The sequence below is a fragment of the Orcinus orca genome, chromosome 10, assembly GCF_937001465.1.
Source record: "Orcinus orca chromosome 10, mOrcOrc1.1, whole genome shotgun sequence".
NCBI lineage: Eukaryota > Metazoa > Chordata > Mammalia > Artiodactyla > Delphinidae > Orcinus > Orcinus orca.
In genome coordinates this window covers 103575777-103595194 of record NC_064568.1, presented here as the reverse complement: position 1 = coordinate 103595194, position 19418 = coordinate 103575777, and the positions used below count along the sequence as shown (strand labels likewise).

Here is a 19418-nt window from a genome sequence, read left to right as displayed (position 1 = left end):
ACATAGATGAGTTTTTGGCACGTGCAGTTGAAATTTAGGGTCGATCGAGGAAGGAATCAGGACGACAGACCAGGAAAGGGAAAGAAGTGGTGTCTGCCTGGCGCTTGTTTTCCTAGAAATGAGCATGAGGGTCACACAGGATGACGGCAGGGTGGATTCCCAGGACACGGAACAAGGGGACCCCAGAGACTCTGGCTCCGCTGGGCTCACTGTGCAGACAGGTGAGGGCGAGGGGTTCCTCCCGCTGCCCCACCAAGGGAACAGCAGCTTCAGACACGGGTGACACGTCGAGGACAGATGCTACAGGCTGTCCGTGTTTCTCGGCTTCTTTTTTTTCCGTACATTTCTACGGTCTTAGACGGTTTCACATTTGTTCCCTCCTGACCCCTCCTCATGCTTTATTCTTTGAACATATTCTTCAGTGAGATGATAGTTTTGAATGTCCAGAAGTAAAAAAATAAATGCTTAACTTTACACTGTTCTCCACCAGACTTAAATCTAAAACTACTAATCTGATCTCTGGCTCCCACAGGTAATGTGGAAAGAAATGTGTTTCCAAATATTTATAGGAAAACCCTCACTCACCTCACGTTTGTGCCAGGCCCTGTTTTTGCCTCTGAGAGTTTTCATGAATAAAACAGACCCAAATCTCTAACCTGTGGAACCAACATTCCAGTACAGGGCGTTAGCTCTGTAAACAGCAAATATCGCAAAGAAGTAAATTATGTTGCCTGCTGGAATCGTGCTTCTCAAACCTCAGTGTGTCTGCAGGTCCCCGGGGGCCTTGCTCAATGCAGACTCAGGTTCAGTAGGTCTGGGCGGGGCCTCAGAGCTCCCAGGGATGCTAACGTGCCCATCCTGGAAGCACACCTTTAATGCAGAGTATGAAGGTGAGCGCAGCACGCAGTGGGGGCGGGGGTGCAGAGGTGAGAGTCTGGCCTCACTCGGAACGGGGGAGGAGAGAAGGACGCAGGAGATCAGGCGGGAGCGGCGATGAGCAGGCCCAGGCCGCGGAGGCACGTGCGGTCCACGAGAGAAGCTGTGGTTTTCTGCCAAAAGAAATGGGAGCCAGGGAAAATTCTAACAGAGAAATGCACACATTTTACCAGCGTCCCTCTGTTTGTTAAAAACAGGCTGAGTTGAACAAGGGTGGAGGCAATTATCGTTGCCTTTATCCTTGGGGAGGGTGAGGCATCCTCCCCCTTCGCCCCGCGTCCCCTCCCCCCAGCTCCCAGTGCACATGACGCTGGAGGCGGATGCGGTCACGGAACCAACGAGTGGCCTGGACCAGGTTCGGGCATCAAGCAGCAGCTCCGTAGCCGTGGACGGGTGCAGTGGCTTGTCGGCCGTGAGCATGGGAAACACTGACTAGGCTGCCCTTTCCCGTAGCACACGGGCCGGCTTGGTCCCGCTCGCTGGATGAAGCATTTCTGTCTGCGTCACCCGCCTGAGGATCAGGGCCTGGTACGACTGGCTCTGTTTGGGTTCTGCTTCTGGTCCAGGGAAATGTTTTCTTGATGTTGAGAAATGCTGTCTCAAGGCAACTTTTCTGATTTTGCTTTGTCTACCACCGATGTGTGTTTGGAGCCTAGGGGCTAGGGCACCCCTCAAAGAGGCCACTTGCAAAGCCATCGGGAGCAGACACCTCCTACCCCAGTCTATGCTCAAACAGACTTAATTTTCCAAGCACAGTGATTTGTGTTCAACAGAAATCTGAGTCTGCAGTTTCCATCCACTGGTGGTGGTACGTCCTGCAGCCGCATAATGTCTTTAGACTCAAAGCACATGTGCTAAAGGGGAGAAACTCTAACATGATTCTTCCCAGTCACATCACAGGCTCACAGACATGAGGACTGGTCTCCTGTTTACACCTCCTGCTATCAGTGAGGCATCAGAGAATGGAAGTCGTTTCCGTAGGATCACACAAGTGGGTGGTGGCAGAACCAGGACTAGAGCCCAAGTCCCTTGCTTTGCCCGTAAGTCCAAAGCCAGAGGGGCTCTGACGCCACGAGGTGGGCTTGTGTGATGAGTCATGGGCAGCGTAGATTGAAACCACGTGGTTCAGTGTCCCCATTGCTCAAACCCTTTTTCACAAGGTGCACTTGCTCTGCAGGCATTTTTCACTCTCTTGATGCGGCAAGTGAAAGAAATATCCTTACTGAAAAGAAATCAGAACTTTGCTTAGAAATAAACTCCCAAAACAATAGTAGGGAAATTTCAAGTTAGTGAGTATGTGTTAAACTATTTCATTATTCCTTAATTGGATGAAAGAGTTTGAAAGGTACCTGCCGGAATAAAACCACTGTTTTCATGTTTCCAATTGGCATATAGATATTAGTTCAACTCAGCAAATTGCTCTATGTAAAGAAGTGTTCTTTATTATCGGATATAAAGATGTTGACTACCTATATCTTATATTTATGTGGTCCTTAAACTTTTTCAGACTAGTTTTCATTATATTTTTATCCTCCTTTAACCTATAAAAATCTTCTGAGATAGACACTGTTTGTTTCGTTACCCCCTTTTAAAAGACGAGGACACGAAGCCCTGGAAAGAACACATGACTCATTTTAAGATGGTGCATCTAGTTAATGTCAGTCTCCTGCCTCCCACTTGGGCAATCTTTCCAGAAGACACAAGTTCTACAAGATCTACAAGGTCAGGTCCTGTCCTACCTGTTTCAATGTTGTCTCTGATGCTGACACCAAATAGAAAGAATATTGTATAAGAACACAGGCCCCTGCTGAGACTGTGGTTGGCGGTTAAGATTTACAGCAAAAGTGGTTTCACCTCCTTAACATCTGGGATCACTCATGAATGCCCTTACATTTTACTGAATACTTACCCTGTGTGTCCACTGCTTTGACTGGGATCGGGGTACCTGGAGGAGTTGGCTGGGTTCTCTGGGCTCCCCGTACCAGCCTCTTGAACCTGGCCGTGTGCCGTGAACTTGCACAGACCCTCCCGGATCCCTGTGACCGGCACCTCCTCTCGCCTTTCTCCTGAGTGCCTGATGGTCCACGCAGCCCTGAAGGTGATGCAGGACAGGTTCCTGTGAATTATGATTTCATAGCCCAAGCTTGTCTCAATAGCTTGCTCGACAGAGAATTAAATTCTATTAGCTCCAATTTTTTCCGCACTGCCCTCTGGCCCTGAATTTGTCCTGGTCCCTTCAAAGAGGTAGGTCGGCCCTGCTCCTCTGGGCATTTAAATATGTGCCTGGATTTTCACTCATGACCCTCTCACACATCGCTGATATTTCAAGGTGACAAGTCAGGTAAGAAGCCTCAAGAATTAATCCAATGGTGAACCCAGGAAAAAAGAGTTACAATGGCCCCAGGAATCTCTGGAAATCTTACAAGTATTTCATGAGACCAAACATTCCGAAATCATACTGACAAAATTGCAGGAGAGTTCATTGTTGTCCAGGGCTTTTTATTCTCGCCTAGAAGCTGTAATGAGGTAGAGTTCACATACAGTAAACTGCACATATCTCAGCTGTGCAATCGGATGTTTTGACCTATGAATGTACCTGTGAAACTGTCACCACAATCAAGAAAATGAACATGTCTGTCACACCCCGAAGTTTCCTCATTTCTAGAATTTTATGTAAATAGAACCACGCAACGTGTCTTCTTCTTTGTCAGCCGGCATAATTATTGTGGATTTCTCCACTTCGCTGTGGACAGCAGCACACATTTTATCACTGAGTAACGTTGCATGCGTGCCATGGTTTATTTCCCGTCCAGCTGTTGATGGGCACCAGGGCTGTTTACAGTTTGGGCCTCTTCCAAATAAAGTTGCTATGACTGTTTGTGTACAAGTCCTTCATTCTTTTGGGGGAAGTGCTGGGAGTAGACAGCTGTCGGAAGGTGGCATTAGTAAAGTAACTGACAAGCTGGTTTCCAATGTTTTGGCACCATTTTGCATTCCACCAGCTGTGTACGAGAGTTCCATTTCCTCACATCCTCTTCCACCTCTGGCCTCATCAATCTTTTCACTTCCAGCCATTCTAATAGGTGTGTAGCAGTAGCTACGCGCTGGCTCTATCTTGCATATAGGGCTGTGTTTAAAATGTAATTTAGAACACAAGTTCTGCGATCATCATTTATACTACAACGTACATATACCTCTATGTAAGTCATTCAATGCCTTGCAATTCTGTTTTGTCATCTAAGACTTAAAGATATGAACACCCTACTTCTTCTCCGAGCAGAGTCAAGGGAAGTGTAAAATGTTTGTGGTCCCATGATCGGACACACTGACCCTTCCTCACCTGCCCTCAGGTGTGGAGTCTCACGTGTGCTCCTGCAGCTCCCAGCTCCGCCGGGCGCCCCAGACTTGGCCAGCGTGTGTGGGCAACAGCAAGGCCTCTTGCTGGGGTTTGGCTGCTGGCCCCCTGAGCCTGTTCTCTTAATCCTTCACGAACCCTTGCAGATCCTCACAGGTGGCTGCCATTACTCCAGCCTCACTGTCGGTGTCCTGCACCCTCAAAACTGCAGGGAAGTCTTGGGTGCGGTTGGGGAGCTGACTCTCTCCTCCAGATGTACCCTGGTAAAGGAACCCCAAAGCAGCGCTTGGGAAAATCTCTGTTTTTACCTAGAGCCCTCTCACCTTTGAAAACACACACTCCTTATTTTCTTTCTGATGAAAGCCGAGGTTCGGATTGCTTCAGTGATTGGCCCAAGATGAACTCATGAGAAGATCATAGGCACAGGAAATAAATCCAGCGTGAAACTCATTCCACTACATAGCGCTCTCTTGTTCCGTGTTTGTGTATGTGTATACACGTCCACACAGGTATTAAAAGTTGTGTGCAAGTGAGGCGTACCTCTGAAGCACGTGGTGCTCTTATAACACATTTGACACAAGGCAGCGAGGTGATTATAATGCCATTTCATTCAAATAAAATGAATAATTCAAAACAAATGAATAATCAGTTTTGTCATTCTGATTAGAAATAATTGATAAAAACTGCTGAAGTTAAGTCATGGAAAATAAAACGAACCTTCAATTAGCGACGTGTCAAAGGCTGAAAATGCAATTAATAGTAAATACACGTGTTGAAAACCATTGTTCTTTTATTTTTCAATACCCTCCCTAAGCAGGTCTTGAGTAACATTTTTCTTTCTGAGAAAAGAAAGTCCCTTTTTATTATACTTAGTATTAGCTGTACTTACTATAAGTGATGAAATGAAAAGCCCTATTTTTATTGTCGGGAAATCTAGTACAATAACACCACTGAGAGCTCATATAGCAATTCGTGATTTTCAGAACATTTTGGCAACAAGAATTATCTGAAGTCTTAAAAATAATCGTGTATCTTGCAGAGCTCTGAAATTTCTAGGATGAACAAAGGGGATGACGGAAGTCAGTAGTTAATTTTCCAGAGCTGTGACAGGCGGTTTTATTGGAATATGGGCTTTTCAAACCCAGAGGTATCCTCACATCGTGGCATTAGTGGAGTTTAAAGAGAGGGTGCAGCTTAGCGATTAAAGAACAGAATCAAGGAACACAATGTCACCTCGCTCACTCGGAGAACCTTTGTAGCACCCACTGAAATGTTCTCTCAATGTGTGGTCTGAGCATCAAATAAACCAGAGCCTCCCAGGCAGCTTGAGAATTCTGATGCTCGGTCTCTGTTTCCTCTGAGTCAGTGTCTGGGGGGCCAGGGAAGATGCCTTTAAACATCTCACCAGGTGCTCCCGTCCTTCTGGAGTGTGGGAGCCCCACTGCGGAGGGCATCCTTGCTCAAAGTGTCACAGACACAGATAGGGAGATGCAGCAGCAGCCGGAGGAGAAGGGTGGTGGCTTTGGGCAGACACCGCGGGACACCTATCAATATTCTAGAGTGACCTGGGGCTGGCTCGCAGGTGATGCGCTCCCTCCTGTGGCCTGCAATACGGTGTCAGTGCTTTAGAATGGTTCCCCACGGTGCAATTTCTCCATCTGAAAACCAGAGTCACATACACAAGGACCACAGTTCCAGCCCGAGTCCCTCAGACAAAGCACACTGTACGGTCACCAAGAGCTGTGTCATCGTCACACCCCTGGGCCCTGGGAAAGCCTCTCAGACTCGCTCACCAGACACCTGGCCAATGGTCTTGGACAGTCGGGCCCTGCGAAGGCTCAGGAAACTGTATCAGTAAGACATTTCTGCTCTTCTCTTTTTCTCTCTCTTATACTAAGTGAGAAATTATTTAATTCAATTCAACTTGGTACCCACTAAGAGCTTAGCACTTACTTAAAAATTTTCATTTATTTTATTCAGAAAACAATAACCGATAACAGCACTGAGAGCTGACGTCAATGGCACCCCGGCCGCTGGGCCATTTGACTCCTGCTGTGTTGAATCGTCTTCACAACCCTGTGGGGAAGGCACCGTAATCAACCTCCTTTGTACCTTATTCGGCGTGTACTAACCTCCGTCGTAAGGAGACAGAGGCTTGAGGAGCTAAGTTACAAGGTCGTAGATCTTGTGAGTCTTGACCCGGGCTGGCGCCGCCTCTAGCACAGATGACAGGCAGGTAGCCGCCAGGTTCTCCCTTGGGGCTCCTTCTGTAGAAATAGTTTGCTATTCAATACACATTACGTGAGAATCGACCATGTGCAAACCTGTGGGACAAAGCCCGGTAAACCTTTCTCAAACAGAAGGGACTGGGCTATAGGTCGGGCGTGGGAAGTCAGTGTGGCAAGGAGCCCGGCCCTCCAGGCAGAGACGCGAGGGGAGACACAGCTGCTCGTAAGTGACTCTAAGTCAAGGGCAAAACATGCCACAGAAATGACACTGAAATTTGCTGTGAGCATTTGGTAAAGTGAGAAATTAATCCTGATCTGCAGACAGAGACTACAGCAAGCCCGAGGACGTTCCACTGAAATGATGCAGAAGGTGACCTGAACGTCTGGCATCGGAGCAATTAGATAAATTGTTAATCACCCACTCGGTGTAACATAAGAAGCGATTCTAAATGATGCCACAGCAGAGGAGGTCTATTGGTGTGGAAAGACGTGCACAGTCCAAAAGCAGAAAACAAAACAAAGTGAAAATATCAGGTTACACGAGATTAGGTTATACATCATCTAGTTTTGAAAAATAATAGATATACACACATATAAAGGTACACATGATAGGCATGTATGTTCTTATGAGCACAAAATACACGTGAGGTTCATATGTGTTTGTATACATATTAAAGTCACACATTATACACCTGTGTTTGTGTGTCTATGAAAGGCACAAGTGACTTGCATGCGTGTTTGTATACATGGGAAAGACACATGTAATGTATGTGTGCCCCTGCAAGCATGTGAAAGAACCATCAGAGGTACCTGTGTGTTTGCCCGCACTTGGAAGACACACAATGCATGTATTTATATGTTTATATATAAGACACATAAGTGTACATGTCTGCATGCCAGGGAGGCACATGTGATGTACTCTTTGGAAAGTGTGGAATTTGCCATTTCTACCTGATCTTTCCTAAATGAAAATTTAGGAAGTAGAAATCCTTTGTAAGGCCTTTCCTCCTCCAGCACAAGACACACACACACTCTCACACATGCACTTTTACACTCACACACATATTCACACACACACCACACGCACACACACTCTCACAGACATACACGTTCACACTCACATACACACACACCCTCACATACACACACATTCACACACACACCACACACGCACACTCTCACATACACATTTTTACACTCACATACACACACTTTTACACTCACATACACACACTTGTACACTCACATACACGCACAGTCTCACATACACACACTTTTACACACACGTAAAGACACACTCTATCTTACACACATACACACACACGCCATACTCACAGCCTGACCAAGATAAACCAGGTTGGGGTGTGGAGACAGGGGGATTCCTGGGACCTTTGCAGGCACAAAGTATCTTTCTTCCCCCTCCAGCTGATTTTAAGATTTTCTCTTTATCTTTGGTGTTTAGAAATTTCACCCTGAATTTGCCAGATGTGTGTTTTTTTAAATCTTGATTTATGATACACTAAGTTTGGGCCATTGGTTGACCCTCCATCATTTGGAAAATTCTCACCTATTATCTTTTCCAATATTTATCCTGCGTTATTCTATCTCCCCTCTCTTGGGACTTCTCTGTCCTGGTCTTAGCTCATTTGATATTGTCCCTCAGATCTTGTGCACTTTGCTTCTTTTTTCTCCTATTCTTCTCGGTTTGGACAATTTTTGCCAGTCTGTCTGCTGCATCCAATCTATTGAAAAGCCTATAGATTGAATTCTTCATTTGTGCTATTTTTATACCTAACATTTCCATTTGTCCCTTTTTTGTCTCTATGCTGGAATTCTCCATCTGTTCACACATACTACCCACCTTTTCCACTACATCCTTTAACATATTTATCACAGTCATTTTAAAGTCCTTCTTATTTTGAAGTCCAACATTTGGATTTAGTGTAGATGTAATTATAGTTACTGTTTTCTCTCTTGACTGAAGGTCATATTTTCTTCCTTTGTTGCCTGTATTGCAATTTTTATCATGTGCCAGGCATTGTGTGCAAAACAGAGTAGAGACTGTAGTAAACATTTGCCGCAGAAAAGGACAGACCCTTCTTCTTCCAGGCTGCATGACGGGTGCAGAATCAATCTCATCTGCTGTTGAGCTGGGTCTGAGTTTTGTGTGAAACTTTAGTGACATTCAGTTCCCCACTAGTTTCTAGTTTTTTTGTTTGATTGTATAATTTAATGACAATATAAACAGCATAGTTTTGTTCTTTTTCCTTTAAAAAGACTAAAGCAAAAATGATTTAAAGCTAACAAAAACTACTGTGACATCAGTTTGACATTCAAAGTTTGTTTCTTAGCAAAATGGCCACAGATATTTTGACTTGATACAGAGTATATAATATAAAGACTTTTAGACCTAAAAATCTTCAAACATTATTTGAATTTAGCAAAACATAAACAAAATTTTAATATCAAAGTGCTAAACAGTACTGCCTTAAAAGTCACTGCAAATGAACCATAAAATAACCGCATGGGAAGTAACATTTATTTTACAAATGGTTAATAAAAAGACACATTATAAATATATATATGTAACCTGCTATATTTATATATATATTTGTTTATTTAATTTCTAATTGGTGTATCCCAGTTCACTGTGAACACCCCATTTAAGTACTCTGTAACTCAGCTTCCAGGAGCTGGTGGTCTTGCAATAAATACAGGCAAAGCTATTACAGATGCCTTTGAGGAAGGGGGTCGCAACTTCTCCCCAGCACAACTCAGTGCCTGAGTCCTGGCAAGACTCTGGGGTCTCTTCCTGCTGCACGGCTCAGCCAGCGGCCACGTGAGGTGTGGGAGTTTTCTCTGTGCCAGCTCTTTGGCTCACTGGGAATCCCTGCTGGCCTCCAGTCCCACTCCCGTCTTCCTGTTCTTCTCTCCACCTGCTGCCTTGCCCCGGCCTTTGGACGTTCATTGCCGGACACGGGGGCCCACAGGGATTTCTCTCGGCTCTCCCGCCTTGTCCTGCGCAGTCAGCAGGCTGCGGCCTTGTACGTGGGCCTGGATGGAAGGCTGACCCATGGTGTCTCGGAAGGGCTACGTGCTTGGTTTGACCCTTGCCGGCTGTGCTGAAATTCTTTATAGTCTTATCTTTGAGTTTGTGCTTTGTAAGTGACGTCTGATGGGCTCATGGTGTGCGCACCATGGAGAGACACTGGGCAGCTGTGCAAACACGACAGGCCCAGACCTGCCAACGTGGGAAGCAGTGTGGGCGCCGAGGCATCGGCGGGGGCCCAGGTGCACGCTGCAGGGCCGTCCAGGGCACTGGAAGGGGGCCAGGTCAGAACACAGGCCCAGAATGGCCGTGGCAATGGTGGCAGCAGCAGTGGGAGCGGCAGTGGCCATGGCTGCAGGAGAGGGCAGGGGCCTGCACAGGAGCCGCTGGGCCCCGAGGTGGGAGGCCGGCTCATCTCTCCGTCTGTAGGTCCCATCTCGGTGGCATCTGCACAGACACTCACCCTGTGGCCTGACCACCAGGACAGGAAGGGCTGGCACTCAGGAAGGAAACTCTGTCAGTAAATCATTACAGAAGGAAAGCGCGGACACTGCAGTCAGGTGGATCGGGGCGCTAATTTAACAATCTCCATCCAGAAGTATGTTCTACTGGGCAACCCGCCCGTAAGTCATGCTCTGACGCAGACCATCAGCATATGCGCTTGGTCAGGCTTGAGCGCCTAGGCCAGCCGTCTTCCTGCTGGCATCTGCCTGCATCTCCTTTCTGCTTCCGCCTCCCGTCCCCTCCCTCCCCTCCCCGTGTCCTCCGGCTTCAAGTTATGACACACTTTTTAAAAGTACTGCGATCTCTCAGTCTGGGAGCTTTGTGGCCCTCACTTAGGGTCACCCCCGGAGCACAGGAAACTGGGGGAAAGTGTCCTTAGTGTTCACGTTGGGATCCTCACACCAGGATGTGGGGAGCGGCAGGCATAGGCCAAGAGAAGGGGGCCACTTGATGAAAGAACCTTAAAGAGACCACAGTCACCCCGGAGCCTGGCACCGTCACCCCTCTGCCAGCAGCCACCACCCCCCCGCCTTCCCCCACTCTCTGGCTTTCTTCTTTGACGTTGCCTTCAGTGTTTATTTTAGCCCATTTAAAGTGTTGGTGGCTGGGGGGCGTGGGGAAGGCAGAGTTGCTGGCCAAGTTGTGCTCAACCTCCGAGACCCAGCTTGGCAGCCACGCCCCGGGTCCCCCAGGCCCAGCCCGACACTCCCCGTCCCGCGATGCTGCCGCCCTAGGCCTCCCTGGCTCCTGACCCTCTGATCCCAGGGGCAGGAGAGGAAACAAACGTCTACAGGTTCAACGAGGAGCTTAGCTGCTTGGGGTGCCCTCGCCCTTTCCCATCTGAGAAGGGTTTGGAATGGAGGTTTCAAGGCTTTAGGAAAAGAGGATTTAGGCCCTTGGAACGATGCTGTCTTGTTCTCTTGTGGAAGAACCAGAGGGGAGAAGAAAGAACTTGCTGGAAGTTCCACAAGGCAAAGGAAAGAAGATTTACACACACACACACATGAGTTTTTTTGGAAAAAATAAGCATAAATCATTTTCTGAAAGTGGATTTTTTGGGGGAGCAATTAGTTTGCTATAAGGTTAAGATGAGGGTGAAGAGCTGTTATAAGGAAACAAGAGAGTAGAGAACGTTGTCAAAGACGGAAACTTCCTGAATGTTCTTGACACCCCCTCACCCCTACCGACAGCTTGGCCTGTCCACCTAGACTGGCCCAGACCCCAGGCCACTCCTGGAGGTCACCTCCTGTGATAGGACCACCAGCCGCTCCCAAAGGCCTCCGGCCCCAGCCCAGCAGCGGTGTGGCCGAGGGCCCGCGGGGGCAGCCGCGGAAAGGGCGTTGTTCCCGGGCCTCCTCCGAGCCTTTCCTTAGGGGCACCTTGATACACCGGTGCCTAGGCTCCAGCTCCTCTCTGGGAATGAGCGAGCTACTCCATCAGCAGCTGATTCGCCAGCTACCAACCCGCGAGTCTCTCCTTGTTCAAGGCTGGCCATGCTGCTGGGTTCCCGCTGACAAGGCACAGGGCGCATCCGCAGCAGCTCCAAGCCCGTCCACAGGGAGGGTCACGGAGCCACGCTGGGCGGGGGGTGTAACCTGAGCCGCATCGAGACCCCCCGACCTGGGACGGAGGTCCGTGTGTTCCTGGAGCCCAGGGGTCCTTTGAGGGCGGGGCTGTGTCTTCTCTGTGTTTTTCTGGCACCCAACTCGGTACCTGAAATGGCAGGAGCTCAATAATGAGGACGAGAGAGAGAGAGAGAGAGAGAGAGAGTGCAAAGGATGGGAAGAGAGAGAAAGCACCATCCTGGCCCAGTGGCCTCGGGGAGAGCGGGGTTCTGCCTCTAACTCGAGGCCCTGCCTTCAGAGCACGGACGGCGGTGGAACCAGGACGCCTGTTCCCTGCCTGCAGGCCCATCTCCCCTCTGTTTCCTCCGGAGCAATGACCAGGTGACAGCCTCCTCCCGTGATGCCCCAGGGAGATGGAGCTGGCCAGCTCCAGCCGGCACTGAGTCCGGGCTCTGACATCCCTTCCGCCTGCTTGCCTTAGCCTGAAACACGCTCCCAGCTCACCCCCACCCCAGTGAGGGAAGCAGCAAGGCGAGCCCAGATAATCCCAGCAATGATGCCGTGACGACACTTCAGCGGGGCCCGACGGAGACGCGGGTTTCGAATCTCCAGGATCCAGAAGATGATACACAAGTGGCGGTTCACTCTCTGCCCAAGAGGAGAAGCTACCGTGCCTGCTCCTCCATTCAGGAGGCCCTGCAAGCGACGGGGCTGCCCTTCTGCGTGCTGTCCGTGAGACGGAGCGTCCGTTTGTTCCCGGAAATTGAGCGGTTTGGAGAAGGTTTGATTCAGTCTTGGTCCTTTCTCTTGATCATGAGATACTTACACACCTTCTTACTATTAGACAGTTCCTTGTGGGGGGGCAGGGATTGTGTCAGTCTTGCTGGACGCCAAGCCCCTAACCCCAGCTGTGCAGTGGGTCCCAGGATAGAAGAAATTGTGAATGTTGCAGGACAGTTCCGAGTCTGATTGAAAAAACTGGAAAGGGCATGGATTTTCTAAGTGAGGCAGGGAAGGTGGGGTGGGGGGAATCCAGGACCCAGGACTAATCACAGGGCCTTGTCTCGCCCCTCAGTTCTGGCTGCCGGTACCCAGACCTCAGAACCTCCCTGAAGCCCACACCATGTGCCAAACCCTCCCACATGTCACATCTGTGACACTTGTGTTGTTTTTCCTAGAATAAGCTGGCACGGGACCGGAGGCGATTCAAATCAAGCCTGGGAAAGAGTTCTCTTCCTCCTGAAAGGCTGGCTGACGAGGCCACGAGGAGAGAGCAGGAAACACACTGAAATAATGCTGCTCTCAGCTTCCCCCCACCTTTCGTCTGAGGGTTTCAAAGCGCTCCCTGAATTTCCATCACATTTTCATGATGACACGTCTTATGGCAGGTGGGGAACTAAACCTTCGCCCCTGCTGTTCCACATGTGCACCTCACACACATGCCGCTGACAAAAGTCACTGACTTGTCCCCAAAGCGCTTCCTTCCTCTGCATTCCCTGTGGCAAATGCCCACCAAAGCTGGCATCACCCGGCGTCCAGCTGTCCACCGCCCCCCCCCCCCCGGCATTGGTTCCATTCCCAGGGCTGCTTGTCTCCAGCCCTTACCTCCCTGGGCTGTTACCCACGTCCTAACTGGAATTCCCACCTCCTCCGCCAGCCTCCACTCTGGTCCTTGGGTGTCTTCCTTCAAGGCCAATGTGATGACGGCTGCCCTCGGCCTGAAGCCCTTCAGAAGCCCTGCCTTCTCTCGTGGGCGAATTCAGACTCCTTGTCACATTGCACGAGTCCCTCCAGGATGTGTCTCTGCGGCCACCCTGTCATTCCTCAGCTGCTTCCACACGACACGCTCTTGCAAGTGAGAACACGCACACACGCACATGCTCACACGCATACATACACGCTCACACACACGCTTACACATGCTCACAAACATACGCACTCTCACACGCACACACATGCTCTCCTACACATTCCCACACTCACACACACGCACACACCCCTACACAAGTTTCAAGCCCATAATCCCCTGAGCTCGCCACGCGGATTCTCCCCTCCCCCTGGGCCTGCCCACTCCCAGTTCCCCCTCTGTCTTTCCCCATCTTGCAGGACGCAGCCCGAGTGGGACTTGCTCCAAGGGGCCTCCTGTCCTTCCAGGAAACCTAGTTCATTTTCTTTAGTGCCAGTGATGGAACGTGCGGTTGCTTCATTTCCATCACTTACCGGCCCGTGTGACGGCGACGGGGTTGGATCCACAGCCTTTACTAGACGGAGGCTTCCTCTGAGGGCGGCCGAGGCTGACTCATCCTCACGTGCCCGGCACACGGCAGAGCCTCCACGCATGTCCGAGGGCCTCGATGGATCGGAAGTGGGACCCAGGGAGATTGCACACCTCACGCCAAGGGCAGAGACAGAAGGGTGGGCTGCAGCCAGGAGTCCAGTCCATCCAGACGCTTCGTGAAGATGGAACTCTTATCTTCACGTAACTACTTCAGACAAACACCCCATGGGAATGATGACTGGAGGGGACTGACACCAAACGTGAGGACACTTTCTAGAAATGCAGCTGGGGGAGGGGAAGGTGTCAGGATGATCCCATGAGTCAGTGGGGCTCGGAAGTATCTTTCGACAAAGGCTATTTACCCACCCATAGGGTATGCTCTAGTCTCACAACCTATGAAAAAACAGGTGACTCACTGATGGGAAAGCTTAATGGCGGGGAATGAATTTGTGACCAGTGGGCCAGAGTGAGGAGTTGTGTGGCAGGTTACACGAAGAGGCAGCTTGGAGGGTGAGACAGGGACTGGGGTCGGGGCCTGAGGATGCTGTCCTCCGGACTGGCCGACCGGCAAGCTGGACAGGATAAGAAGCCTCTTTGCCTCTAGAATTTTAGAGTGGAAGAGATAGTAAAACGATGTACTTCAGCGTTTCTCGTCCAGAGTGTCAGAATGCCCTGGGACTCCTGATCAAGTATGAGAAAGGGTAACGTCCACTACAAACTAGGGAGTGTGTTCCCCCCGGGCAATTGGATCACCAATGCTGCTAAACTGCGGTGTGTCCACCGTCGACCTGGATTCCAGCAAAAGAAACAGGAAAACCACAGGTTTAGCCCAATTGCTTCCTTCTAAGAAGGAAGGAACTAAGGGCCAAACCCCACTGTTCCCCTCCTGCTGGGTCCCAGGGCTAAGCTAGGTCTCAGGGCTCCAGGTCTGCAGCCCGCGGTCCTCTCAGTCCTGTGGGCTGCTCTTAGTGTCACTATTGTTATACCCCGCAGATGTAACATGAACGACCCTGAACTTTAACAAAGTGCTAAAGGTTTGGGGTTTGGGATCCTGAAATTCCTTTAGGACCCATCTGCTTTCTGTGCTAATTTAATAACGTGAATAACAGTAATTGTTGTCTTTGTGTGCGTGCGTAATTATTATTGCTAGGGTAAAGATTTTAACCTACAGTACATCTAAAGCAGTGATCCTCAACTGAAGGCATTCTGCACCCTCCCACTCTCACCCACACCCCCGAGCGCTTGCCAACGCCTGGAGACAGTTTTGATCGATGCAGCTTAGGGAAGAAGTACCACGGGCATCTAGTGGGCAGAGGCCAGGGACGCTGCTAACACCCCACAGGGCGCCGAGAGGACCCACAGCAAAGAACGATCCAGCCGCAAATGTCAGTTGTGCCCAGATTGAAAAACCCTCGTCGGAAACAAACACCTCGTCCTGAAACAGGGTTCTGTCTCCTTGGGGGCAAGTGGGTTCCGCAAGAGCGCCTCCTCTTCCTGGAGAGACCCAACCCTTTGAGTAATCTTGGCCAGAGGAATGGAAAAGGTTTCCAAATAAATCCTCCCAAACTGTAGGCTCATTCCAAGGTGCGTAGGTGGGAGTGAAGCCACAGCCTGTTTTCAGGAACTAATCCCCAAACCGCCCAGAGGAACCAAACCAGCAGGAGAAACTGTCCTCCAGCGAAAGGTGGGGCTGCGAGGACCTGAAAGGAGAGGGACCAGCTCTTCCAGCCTCAGAGAGCCCGGAGGAAGGTCCTGGCCCCAGTCCTGGGGAGGGGAGGGGCCGAGCTGCGGGTAGTAGCTGGATGGGGGCTTTGATCCAGTAGCTGTCACTTTGACAACATCTCCCCACTGTTGCCCCTCTCCCTGCCGTGACGTGGACGCTGAGATGACAAAGATGTTCAGATTCTGTTTACAGGGAAGCTATTGATAGAAAGTGGGTGATGCTGTACACAGCACTGCTGCACACCCAGAGGTTCCCATACACTCGCCCCTTTGCCCGTCAGCATTCTTTTCCTTGGGTTTTGCAACCCCAGAAGTCAGGGACGGTGACAGTTCACCTGACAGAGCCCCTGGCAGAGTCCTGCTTGCATGCATGCCGAGCGAGCGTGTGGTAACGGTGATGATGATGATGAACAGAAATGCACCGCATTGCAGGTTTCTCTCCCACAGGGACAGGTCTCCCAGGTGGTAAGTTCATCATACATCAAGTTCCCCTTAGACCCTACTTCTTAAGGGAGAAGAAAGAGAAAAAACTGCTTGTTGCTTCTTGTCATTTTAACAAGAAGACAGAGTTCTAGGCTTCTTGCCTTTAAACAACCAAAAATTAGATGAGAGTCACCCTTCAAATGTCAGAATGGCATTTAGCCCGACAGCTCTCTCCTTGTCATGCGCAGGGAGCTGCTCTAGTCAAACCTGTCAGCGTGGAGTCAGTATCTCAGCCTTGGGTCACTGTGTCAAAGCTTTGAGCAAGTTGGAGAGAGAGAAGCCGGCCTGGGTGTCCTCTGACACCGGGGGACACCCAGGTGTCCCTCCCCACCATCACGTCTGGAAGAGGAGGGAGCAAGCCTGACATGGGAAGGGCCCGGGAGGGACGCCTTCAAGTGACTGCTTTGGGGAGACCCTAACGCCTCTGCTGTGATGGGTTCAGAGACAGAACGAGGGGCCATCCATCCGGGGAGCTTCTGGGGCTCCAGGAGCACTGAGGCCTCGCTGGGATAGACTGGGATCGTGTGTCAGTTACCACTTTCCACATGGACTCCTGACACAATCTGGGGCACGGACACTGGGTCCACTGCTGCCGAGGAAGCCACGATTGACGGAGATTCGCCAACGGTCCAGGCAAAGGGTGACATTCCTTCGGCACAGGGGGAGTACACACCTTCCCACCCTCTGACAGCCTCGCAGGATGGGAGAAGCAGCTCTCTGGGCCAAAGTTCAGGTGCCCTTGGGCCTTTGGCACCCACGGAGGCACCCGTGTTGCATCAGAACCGATGGTGCAGGAGAGAGTTGAGCTGAAAATGCAGAAGCTCTCTTTGCCACTTCCCCTGGGGTTCCAGACCCTCCCGACTGTTCTAGAGGCCCAGGCTCTGCACCTGCCTCCCGGGCAGGTACCCTGGCAGGTAACCTGGACGTTTCCCAGGCTGACGCTCCGGCGCCTCCTGCCCCCCACGCACCCTGCAGGTGTGGCCACCTGAGTCTCTCTCCCCTGAGTAACTAGGGTGGAACAACAGCACAAACCCAGCCCAGCCCTGACATCAGGCAGCCGAGAGTCGCCTCGAGCCAACAGTCAGAGTCAGCGAGAATCATGAAAACTATGGAGGCAGCACAGTGTAGTGCTTTTTATTGGAAGCGCGTGATTTATTTCATTATCCACATTTTAGGCCGTTTAACTTGTTTATGGCTGCCAATAACTCGTGTGGTTTGGAGAATGACATCTAACGGATGCATGTAATAGATCCCTTACTTTGGACAAAACATAAAGGATACATGATATTTATCTGTAAAAATTGCCGCCACTTCTAAATAAATGTTGGATTGTTATTTAAAGAACACTGTCAGGGGACTTCCCTGGTGGCGCAGTGGTTAAGAATCTGCCTGCCACTGCAGGGGACACAGGTTTGATCCCTGGTCTGGGAAGATCCCACATGCCACAGAGCAACTAAGCCCGTGCGCCACAACTACCAAGCCTGAGCTCTAGAGCCCGCGAGCCACAACTTCTGAAGCCTGTGTGCCACAACTGCTGAGCCCGCATACTGCAGCTTCGGAAGCCTGCGTGCCTAGAGCCTGTGCTCTGCGACAAGAGAAGCCACCACAATGAGAAGCCCACACACCGCAACGAAGAGAAGCCACTGTTCGCCTCAACTGGAGAAAGCCCGCACGCAGCAACAAAGACCCAACACAGTCAAAAATAAATAAAATTTAAAAAAAAATAAAGTGAAGAAAGAACATTGTCCAGGAAGGGTCCAAATTATCCTTGGGGCGCCTGTCTGTCTTGGTTCTGCCCTGCGGGCAGAGATCGGTGGAGACATCTCAAAATTTGGGAAAAAGTAGTTTATACCTCAGCTAAAGGAGGGCCTTTTCTCTTTCTGCTACTTGCAGGGTGGGGTTGGGAGGGGGGCTGAGAGGGGAGGAAGGGAGGGACTTCAAGCAAAGATCAGGGTCCTACAGAGAACAGACTTGTGGCTGCCAAGGGGGAGGGGAGTGGGGGAGGGATGGAGTGGGAGTTTAGGATTGGCAGACGTAAACTAGTATATACAGAATGGATAAACAACAAGGCCCTACCATATAGCACAGGGAACTATATTCGATATCCTGGGATAAACCGTAATGGAAAAGAATATGAGAAAGAATGTATATATATGAATCACTTTGCTGCACAGCAGAAATTAACACAACCTTGTAAATCAACTATACCCCAATTTAAAAACGATGGGGGTCCTTCCCTACCCGCTGGGGAGTCCATTTCCACAAGAATATGAGACGGGGAGCTTGGAGACACCGTCTCTGCGACTGAGGGACTAAAGTTTGCCATGCGAGAAGCCACTGGGCCAAGGCTGGCAGTGATTTCGGGGGAGACAGCACATCACTTTCAGGGTTGGCCTCTAAGAGCCGGCAGAGTCGTGACAGGATTTTCAATCTGGACACACCCGCTCCTCTCTGGGTTTGGGCTCAGATTCCACGGCCAAATCTGTGCCAAGTCTCCTGTGTTCAGACTCGGTAGGCGGTGGATGGAAGGCGTGGAGACCCTTCCTGAGAGCGACAGCGTGGGCCAGCGCCACCGGCTAGGGCCAGCCAGCCAGGGAGCAGCCCGCTCCGTCATGCCAAGGGAAGCCAGGCCTCCTCAGTGAGGGTTTTGTTTTCAGCAGGAAAACAGGAAAGGAGGCCATGAAGCCACTGTGCAAACTGCGGTCTCTGTGCTCCCCAGACCCCATCCCCTCTGCGGCCCTGAGCACCGCGCTCGGCGCTCTGGGCAGCAGAGCTCAGGTGAGGGCCACCTCCCCGGGGAACGCAGCTCTGAAGCCGGGCTCGCAGCTGGGTGAGCGGATACTAGCTCTCTCCCGCCTTGGCTGCCAGCCGGGCCCCCTGAAGGCTGGCCATGTGCTTCTCAGAGGAGCCACCGCCGCTCCCTTAGATGACCCGTCCCATCACTGTCATGGTTCACTGTCCACGTGGTCCCGTCGGTCCAGGCACTGGTCCTGATGCAGGGATGGGAAGGGGAGCTGGTCTGCTTGGAATGAACCTGAGTCTCTCTGGGTGGCCAGTGACCTCTGGGAGATGGTCACCCTCCTGGTCAATGCCAAGGCCCTGGTTTCAGCCTGGAGTCTGAGTTACAGGTGGGCTGGCTGCCGTGGTGAAGGCCGGTGACAGAGTCCCCTCAGCTCAGTGCTCAGGGCATCTCCTGACACCTCCAGCGCCCCTGTCTTTCTGACACACCGCCTGACCTGCCCCAGGAGGGACTTAGCTGTGAAAACCTGCGTTTCTCCAGGGCCTAGAGTCAAAACTC

At 50.8% G+C, this 19418-nt stretch overlaps 1 long non-coding RNA gene across 3 annotated transcripts; it reads right to left on the bottom strand.

The window, feature by feature from the left end:
- Positions 1-1578: 1578 nt before the first annotated feature.
- LOC117197096 (uncharacterized) lies at positions 1579-17996 on the bottom strand. Of its 3 annotated transcripts, XR_007479494.1 has the most exons (4): positions 13858-17996; positions 6424-6558; positions 2846-3028; positions 1579-2158 (listed from the first exon to the last, which is right to left on the bottom strand). It is a non-coding gene; the product is annotated as an uncharacterized LOC117197096 (long non-coding RNA). The 3 variants fall into 3 exon arrangements; XR_004477595.2 differs by lacking the exon at positions 6424-6558 and having other exon boundaries at positions 2846-6367; XR_007479495.1 differs by lacking the exon at positions 6424-6558.
- Positions 17997-19418: the final 1422 nt, after the last annotated feature.